Source organism: Osmia lignaria, unplaced genomic scaffold, assembly GCF_051020975.1.
Source record: "Osmia lignaria lignaria isolate PbOS001 unplaced genomic scaffold, iyOsmLign1 scaffold0002, whole genome shotgun sequence".
NCBI classification, from domain to species: Eukaryota; Metazoa; Arthropoda; class Insecta; order Hymenoptera; family Megachilidae; genus Osmia; species Osmia lignaria.
In genome coordinates this window covers 1,185,573-1,195,817 of record NW_027478159.1, presented here as the reverse complement: position 1 = coordinate 1,195,817, position 10,245 = coordinate 1,185,573, and positions in this window count along the sequence as shown.

The window sequence follows — 10,245 nt, the reverse complement described above, 5'->3', positions numbered from 1 at the left end:
CATATTTCGAGATATTTCTTCTTCTTGTTGTTCTTCTTCTGCACAGCTAAACTGGAAGTGGCATTTCCAGCTCGCAATAGTGCAGAGTTATCTCAAAGAAAGGAGCCACGGTGTTTCTGTATCTCCATTATGTTGGTGCGGCTTCGGAACTTTTAAATATCTTGATATATCTCGAGAACTACGCATCTGATCAAAAAATATCATAGAACATAAAAAGTAGGAAACTTAATTCTCTACAAAAAAGGTCTCTTAACATTTTGCCATAGCTCGCTTCGTTTCCGAGATATTTGCAGATTTATCTCAAGGGAAGGGGCCTAACGGACATATTTCGAGATATTTCTTCTTCTTGTTGTTCTTCTTCTGCACAGCTAAACTGGAAGTGGCATTTCCAGCTCGCAATAGTGCAGAGTTATCTCAAAGAAAGGAGCCACGGTGTTTCTGTATCTCTATTATGTTGGTGCGGCTTCGGAACTTTTAAATATCTTGATATATCTCGAGAACTACGCATCTGATCAAAAAATATCATAGAACATAAAAAGTAGGAAACTTAATTCTCTACAAAAAAGGTCTCTTAACATTTTGCCATAGCTCGCTTCGTTTCCGAGATATTTGCAGATTTATCTCAAGGGAAGGGGCCTGACGGACATATTTCGAGATATTTCTTCTTCTTGTTGTTCTTCTTCTGCACAGCTAAGCTGGAAGTGGCATTTGCGGCTCGCACTAGTGCAGAGTTATCTCAAAGAAAGGGGCCACGGTGTTTCTGTATCTGTATTATGTTGGTGCGGCTTCGGAACTTTTAAATATCTTGATATATCTCGAGAACTACGCATCTGATCAAAAAATACCATAGAACATAAAAAGTAGGAAACTTAATTCTCTACAAAAAAGGTCTCTTAACATTTTGCCATAGCTCGCGTCGTTTCCGAGATATTTGCAGATTTATCTCAAGGGAAGGGGCCTGACGGACATATTTCGAGATATTTCTTCTTCTTGTTGTTCTTCTTCTGCACAGCTAAGCTGGAAGTGGCATTTGCGGCTCGCACTAGTGCAGAGTTATCTCAAAGAAAGGGGCCACGGTGTTTCTGTATCTCTATTATGTTGGTGCGGCTTCGGAACTTTTAAATATCTCGATATATCTCGAAAACTACGCTTCTGATCGAAAAATATCATAGAACATAAATTGTAGGAAACATAATTCTCTACAAAAAACGTCTCTTAACGTTTTGCCATAGCTCGCTTCGTTTCCGAGATATTTGCAGATTCAGCTCAAAGGAACGGGCCTGACGGACATATTTCGAGATACTTCTTTTTCTTGTTGTTCTTCCTCTGCACAGCTAAGCTGGAAGTGGCATTTGCAGCTCGCAATAGTGCAGAGTTATCTCAAAGAAAGGGGCCACGGTGTTTCTGTATCTCTATTATGTTGGTGCGGCTTCGGAACTTTTAAATATCTTGATATATCTCGAGAACTACGCATCTGATCAAAAAATATCATAGAACATAAAAAGTAGGAACCTTAATTCTCTACAAAAAAGGTCTCTTAACATTTTGCCATAGCTCGCTTCGTTTCCGAGATATTTGCAGATTTATCTCAAGGGAAGGGGCCTGACGGACATATTTCGAGATATTTCTTCTTCTTGTTGTTCTTCTTCTGCACAGCTAAGCTGGAAGTGGCATTTGCAGCTCGCAATAGTGCAGAGTTATCTCAAAGAAAGGGGCCACGGTGTTTCTGTATCTCTATTATGTTGGTGCGGCTTCGGAACTTTTAAATATCTTGATATATCTCGAGAACTACGCATCTGATCAAAAAATATCATAGAACATAAAAAGTAGGAAACTTAATTCTCTACAAAAAAGGTCTCTTAACATTTTGCCATAGCTCGCTTCGTTTCCGAGATATTTGCAGATTTATCTCAAGGGAAGGGGCCTAACGGACATATTTCGAGATATTTCTTCTTCTTGTTGTTCTTCTTCTGCACAGCTAAACTGGAAGTGGCATTTCCAGCTCGCAATAGTGCAGAGTTATCTCAAAGAAAGGAGCCACGGTGTTTCTGTATCTCTATTATGTTGGTGCGGCTTCGGAACTTTTAAATATCTTGATATATCTCGAGAACTACGCATCTGATCAAAAAATATCATAGAACATAAAAAGTAGGAAACTTAATTCTCTACAAAAAAGGTCTCTTAACATTTTGCCATAGCTCGCTTCGTTTCCGAGATATTTGCAGATTTATCTCAAGGGAAGGGGCCTGACGGACATATTTCGAGATATTTCTTCTTCTTGTTGTTCTTCTTCTGCACAGCTAAGCTGGAAGTGGCATTTGCGGCTCGCACTAGTGCAGAGTTATCTCAAAGAAAGGGGCCACGGTGTTTCTGTATCTGTATTATGTTGGTGCGGCTTCGGAACTTTTAAATATCTTGATATATCTCGAGAACTACGCATCTGATCAAAAAATACCATAGAACATAAAAAGTAGGAAACTTAATTCTCTACAAAAAAGGTCTCTTAACATTTTGCCATAGCTCGCGTCGTTTCCGAGATATTTGCAGATTTATCTCAAGGGAAGGGGCCTGACGGACATATTTCGAGATATTTCTTCTTCTTGTTGTTCTTCTTCTGCACAGCTAAGCTGGAAGTGGCATTTGCGGCTCGCACTAGTGCAGAGTTATCTCAAAGAAAGGGGCCACGGTGTTTCTGTATCTCTATTATGTTGGTGCGGCTTCGGAACTTTTAAATATCTCGATATATCTCGAAAACTACGCTTCTGATCAAAAAATATCATAGAACATAAATTGTAGGAAACATAATTCTCTACAAAAAACGTCTCTTAACATTTTGCCATAGCTCGCTTCGTTTCCGAGATATTTGCAGATTCAGCTCAAAGGAACGGGCCTGACGGACATATTTCGAGATACTTCTTTTTCGTGTTGTTCTTCCTCTGCACAGCTAAGCTGGAAGTGGCATTTGCAGCTCGCAATAGTGCAGAGTTATCTCAAAGAAAGGGGCACGGTGTTTCTGTATCTCTATTATGTTGGTGCGGCTTCGGAACTTTTAAATATCTTGATATATCTCGAGAACTACGCATCTGATCAAAAAATATCATAGAACATAAAAAGTAGGAAACTTAATTCTCTACAAAAAAGGTCTCTTAACATTTTGCCATAGCTCGCTTCGTTTCCGAGATATTTGCAGATTTATCTCAAGGGAAGGGGCCTGACGGACATATTTCGAGATATTTCTTCTTCTTGTTGTTCTTCTTCTGCACAGCTGAGCTGGAAGTGGCATTTGCGGCTCGCACTATTGCAGAGTTATCTCAAAGAAAGGGGCCACGGTGTTTCTGTATCTCTATTATGTTGGTGCGGCTTCGGAACTTTTAAATATCTCGATATATCTCGAAAACTACGCTTCTGATCAAAAAATATCATAGAACATAAATTGTAGGAAACATAATTCTCTACAAAAAAGGTCTCTCAACATTTTGCCATAGCTCGCTTCGTTTCCGAGATATTTGCAGATATATCTCAAGGGCAGGGGCCTGACGGACATATTTCGAGATATTTCTTCTTCTTGATGTTCTTCTTCTGCACAGCTAAGCTGGAAGTGGCATTTGCGGCTCGCACTATTGCAGAGTTATCTCAAAGAAAGGGGCCACGGTGTTTCTGTATCTCTATTATGTTGGTGCGGCTTCGGAACTTTTAAATATCTTGATATATCTCGAGAACTACGCGTCTGATCAAAAAATATCATGGAACATAAAAAGTAGGAAACATAATTCCTTACAAAAAAGGTCTCTTAACATTTTGCCATAGCTCGCTTCGTTTCCGAGATATTTGCAGATTTATCTCAAGGGAAGGGGCCTGACGGACATATTTCGAGATATTTCTTCTTCTTGTTGTTCTTCTTCTGCACAGCTAAGCTGGAAGTGGCATTTGCGGCTCGCACTATTGCAGAGTTATCTCAAAGAAAGGGGCCACGGTGTTTCTGTATCTCTATTATGTTGGTGCGGCTTCGGAACTTTTAAATATCTCGATATATCTCGAAAACTACGCTTCTGATCAAAAAATATCATAGAACATAAATTGTAGGAAACATAATTCTCTACAAAAAAGGTCTCTAAACATTTTGCCATAGCTCGCTTCGTTTCCGAGATATTTGCAGATATATCTCAAGGGCAGGGGCCTGACGGACATATTTCGAGATATTTCTTCTTCTTGATGTTCTTCTTCTGCACAGCTAAGCTGGAAGTGGCATTTGCGGCTCGCACTATTGCAGAGTTATCTCAAAGAAAGGGGCCACGATGTTTCTGTATCTCTATTATGTTGGTGCGGCTTCGGAACTTTTAAATATCTTGATATATCTCGAGAACTACGCATCTGATCAAAAAATATCATAGAACATAAAAAGTAGGAAACTTAATTCTCTACAAAAAAGGTCTCTTAACATTTTGCCATAGCTCGCTTCGTTTCCGAGATATTTGCAGATTTATCTCAAGGGAAGGGGCCTGACGGACATATTTCGAGATATTTCTTCTTCTTGTTGTTCTTCTTCTGCACAGCTAAGCTGGAAGTGGCATTTGCGGCTCGCACTATTGCAGAGTTATCTCAAAGAAAGGGGCCACGGTGTTTCTGTATCTCTATTATGTTGGTGCGGCTTCGGAACTTTTAAATATCTCGATATATCTCGAAAACTACGCTTCTGATCAAAAAATATCATAGAACATAAATTGTAGGAAACATAATTCTCTACAAAAAAGGTCTCTCAACATTTTGCCATAGCTCGCTTCGTTTCCGAGATATTTGCAGATATATCTCAAGGGCAGGGGCCTGACGGACATATTTCGAGATATTTCTTCTTCTTGATGTTCTTCTTCTGCACAGCTAAGCTGGAAGTGGCATTTGCGGCTCGCACTATTGCAGAGTTATCTCAAAGAAAGGGGCCACGGTGTTTCTGTATCTCTATTATGTTGGTGCGGCTTCGGAACTTTTAAATATCTTGATATATCTCGAGAACTACGCGTCTGATCAAAAAATATCATGGAACATAAAAAGTAGGAAACATAATTCCTTACAAAAAAGGTCTCTTAACATTTTGCCATAGCTCGCTTCGTTTCCGAGATATTTGCAGATTTATCTCAAGGGAAGGGGCCTGACGGACATATTTCGAGATATTTCTTCTTCTTGTTGTTCTTCTTCTGCACAGCTAAGCTGGAAGTGGCATTTGCTGCTCGCACTAGTGCAGAGTTATCTCAAAGAAAGGGGCCACGGTGTTTCTGTATCCCTATTATGTTGGTGCGGCTTCGGAACTTTTAAATATCTCGATATATCTCGAAAACTACGCTTCTGATCAAAAAATATCATAGAACATAAAAAGTAGGAAACTTAATTCTCTACAAAAAAGGTCTCTTAACATTTTGCCATAGCTCGCTTCGTTTCCGAGATATTTGCAGATTTATCTCAAGGGAAGGGGCCTGACGGACATATTTCGAGATATTTCTTCTTCTTGTTGTTCTTCTTCTGCACAGCTAAGCTGGAAGTGGCATTTGCGGCTCGCACTATTGCAGAGTTATCTCAAAGAAAGGGGCCACGGTGTTTCTGTATCTCTATTATGTTGGTGCGGCTTCGGAACTTTTAAATATCTCGATATATCTCGAAAACTACGCTTCTGATCAAAAAATATCATACAACATAAAAAGTAGGAAACTTAATTCTCTACAAAAAAGGTCTCTTAACATTTTGCCATAGCTCGCTTCGTTTCCGAGATATTTGCAGATTTATCTCAAGGGAAGGGGCCTGACGGACATATTTCGAGATATTTCTTCTTCTTGTTGTTCTTCTTCTGCACAGCTAAGCTGGAAGTGGCATTTGCGGCTCGCACTAGTGCAGAGTTATCTCAAAGAAAGGGGCCACGGTGTTTCTGTATCTCTATTATGTTGGTGCGACTTCGGAACTTTTAAATATCTCGATATATCTCGAAAACTACGCTTCTGATCAAAAAATATCATAGAACATAAATTGTAGGAAACATAATTCTCTACAAAAAACGTCTCTTAACATTTTGCCATAGCTCGCTTCGTTTCCGAGATATTTGCAGATTCAGCTCAAAGGAACGGGCCTGACGGACATATTTCGAGATACTTCTTTTTCTTGTTGTTCTTCCTCTGCACAGCTAAGCTGGAAGTGGCATTTGCAGCTCGCAATAGTGCAGAGTTATCTCAAAGAAAGGGGCACGGTGTTTCTGTATCTCTATTATGTTGGTGCGGCTTCGGAACTTTTAAATATCTTGATATATCTCGAGAACTACGCATCTGATCAAAAAATATCATAGAACATAAATTGTAGGAAACATAATTCTCTACAAAAAAGGTCTCTCAACATTTTGCCATAGCTCGCTTCGTTTCCGAGATATTTGCAGATATATCTCAAGGGCAGGGGCCTGACGGACATATTTCGAGATATTTCTTCTTCTTGATGTTCTTCTTCTGCACAGCTAAGCTGGAAGTGGCATTTGCGGCTCGCACTATTGCAGAGTTATCTCAAAGAAAGGGGCCACGGTGTTTCTGTATCTCTATTATGTTGGTGCGGCTTCGGAACTTTTAAATATCTTGATATATCTCGAGAACTACGCGTCTGATCAAAAAATATCATGGAACATAAAAAGTAGGAAACATAATTCCTTACAAAAAAGGTCTCTTAACATTTTGCCATAGCTCGCTTCGTTTCCGAGATATTTGCAGATTTATCTCAAGGGAAGGGGCCTGACGGACATATTTCGAGATATTTCTTCTTCTTGTTGTTCTTCTTCTGCACAGCTAAGCTGGAAGTGGCATTTGCGGCTCGCACTAGTGCAGAGTTATCTCAAAGAAAGGGGCCACGGTGTTTCTGTATCTCTATTATGTTGGTGCGGCTTCGGAACTTTTAAATATCTCGATATATCTCGAAAACTACGCTTCTGATCAAAAAATATCATAGAACATAAAAAGTAGGAAACTTAATTCTCTACAAAAAAGGTCTCTTAACATTTTGCCATAGCTCGCTTCGTTTCCGAGATATTTGCAGATTTATCTCAAGGGAAGGGGCCTGACGGACATATTTCGAGATATTTCTTCTTCTTGTTGTTCTTCTTCTGCACAGCTAAGCTGGAAGTGGCATTTGCGGCTCGCACTAGTGCAGAGTTATCTCAAAGAAAGGGGCCACGGTGTTTCTGTATCTCTATTATGTTGGTGCGGCTTCGGAACTTTTAAATATCTCGATATATCTCGAAAACTACGCTTCTGATCAAAAAATATCATAGAACATAAATTGTAGGAAACATAATTCTCTACAAAAAAGGTCTCTCAACATTTTGCCATAGCTCGCTTCGTTTCCGAGATATTTGCAGATATATCTCAAGGGCAGGGGCCTGACGGACATATTTCGAGATATTTCTTCTTCTTGATGTTCTTCTTCTGCACAGCTAAGCTGGAAGTGGCATTTGCGGCTCGCACTATTGCAGAGTTATCTCAAAGAAAGGGGCCACGGTGTTTCTGTATCTCTATTATGTTGGTGCGGCTTCGGAACTTTTAAATATCTTGATATATCTCGAGAACTACGCGTCTGATCAAAAAATATCATGGAACATAAAAAGTAGGAAACATAATTCCTTACAAAAAAGGTCTCTTAACATTTTGCCATAGCTCGCTTCGTTTCCGAGATATTTGCAGATTTATCTCAAGGGAAGGGGCCTGACGGACATATTTCGAGATATTTCTTCTTCTTGTTGTTCTTCTTCTGCACAGCTAAGCTGGAAGTGGCATTTGCGGCTCGCACTAGTGCAGAGTTATCTCAAAGAAAGGGGCCACGGTGTTTCTGTATCTCTATTATGTTGGTGCGGCTTCGGAACTTTTAAATATCTCGATATATCTCGAAAACTACGCTTCTGATCAAAAAATATCATAGAACATAAATTGTAGGAAACATAATTCTCTACAAAAAAGGTCTCTCAACATTTTGCCATAGCTCGCTTCGTTTCCGAGATATTTGCAGATATATCTCAAGGGCAGGGGCCTGACGGACATATTTCGAGATATTTCTTCTTCTTGATGTTCTTCTTCTGCACAGCTAAGCTGGAAGTGGCATTTGCGGCTCGCACTATTGCAGAGTTATCTCAAAGAAAGGGGCCACGGTGTTTCTGTATCTCTATTATGTTGGTGCGGCTTCGGAACTTTTAAATATCTTGATATATCTCGAGAACTACGCGTCTGATCAAAAAATATCATGGAACATAAAAAGTAGGAAACATAATTCCTTACAAAAAAGGTCTCTTAACATTTTGCCATAGCTCGCTTCGTTTCCGAGATATTTGCAGATTTATCTCAAGGGAAGGGGCCTGACGGACATATTTCGAGATATTTCTTCTTCTTGTTGTTCTTCTTCTGCACAGCTAAGCTGGAAGTGGCATTTGCTGCTCGCACTAGTGCAGAGTTATCTCAAAGAAAGGGGCCACGGTGTTTCTGTATCCCTATTATGTTGGTGCGGCTTCGGAACTTTTAAATATCTCGATATATCTCGAAAACTACGCTTCTGATCAAAAAATATCATAGAACATAAAAAGTAGGAAACTTAATTCTCTACAAAAAAGGTCTCTTAACATTTTGCCATAGCTCGCTTCGTTTCCGAGATATTTGCAGATTTATCTCAAGGGAAGGGGCCTGACGGACATATTTCGAGATATTTCTTCTTCTTGTTGTTCTTCTTCTGCACAGCTAAGCTGGAAGTGGCATTTGCGGCTCGCACTATTGCAGAGTTATCTCAAAGAAAGGGGCCACGGTGTTTCTGTATCTCTATTATGTTGGTGCGGCTTCGGAACTTTTAAATATCTCGATATATCTCGAAAACTACGCTTCTGATCAAAAAATATCATACAACATAAAAAGTAGGAAACTTAATTCTCTACAAAAAAGGTCTCTTAACATTTTGCCATAGCTCGCTTCGTTTCCGAGATATTTGCAGATTTATCTCAAGGGAAGGGGCCTGACGGACATATTTCGAGATATTTCTTCTTCTTGTTGTTCTTCTTCTGCACAGCTAAGCTGGAAGTGGCATTTGCGGCTCGCACTAGTGCAGAGTTATCTCAAAGAAAGGGGCCACGGTGTTTCTGTATCTCTATTATGTTGGTGCGACTTCGGAACTTTTAAATATCTCGATATATCTCGAAAACTACGCTTCTGATCAAAAAATATCATAGAACATAAATTGTAGGAAACATAATTCTCTACAAAAAACGTCTCTTAACATTTTGCCATAGCTCGCTTCGTTTCCGAGATATTTGCAGATTCAGCTCAAAGGAACGGGCCTGACGGACATATTTCGAGATATTTCTTCTTCTTGATGTTCTTCTTCTGCACAGCTAAGCTGGAAGTGGCATTTGCGGCTCGCACTATTGCAGAGTTATCTCAAAGAAAGGGGCACGGTGTTTCTGTATCTCTATTATGTTGGTGCGGCTTCGGAACTTTTAAATATCTTGATATATCTCGAGAACTACGCATCTGATCAAAAAATATCATAGAACATAAATTGTAGGAAACATAATTCTCTACAAAAAAGGTCTCTCAACATTTTGCCATAGCTCGCTTCGTTTCCGAGATATTTGCAGATATATCTCAAGGGCAGGGGCCTGACGGACATATTTCGAGATATTTCTTCTTCTTGATGTTCTTCTTCTGCACAGCTAAGCTGGAAGTGGCATTTGCGGCTCGCACTATTGCAGAGTTATCTCAAAGAAAGGGGCCACGGTGTTTCTGTATCTCTATTATGTTGGTGCGGCTTCGGAACTTTTAAATATCTTGATATATCTCGAGAACTACGCGTCTGATCAAAAAATATCATGGAACATAAAAAGTAGGAAACATAATTCCTTACAAAAAAGGTCTCTTAACATTTTGCCATAGCTCGCTTCGTTTCCGAGATATTTGCAGATTTATCTCAAGGGAAGGGGCCTGACGGACATATTTCGAGATATTTCTTCTTCTTGTTGTTCTTCTTCTGCACAGCTAAGCTGGAAGTGGCATTTGCGGCTCGCACTAGTGCAGAGTTATCTCAAAGAAAGGGGCCACGGTGTTTCTGTATCTCTATTATGTTGGTGCGGCTTCGGAACTTTTAAATATCTCGATATATCTCGAAAACTACGCTTCTGATCAAAAAATATCATAGAACATAAAAAGTAGGAAACTTAATTCTCTACAAAAAAGGTCTCTTAACATTTTGCCATAG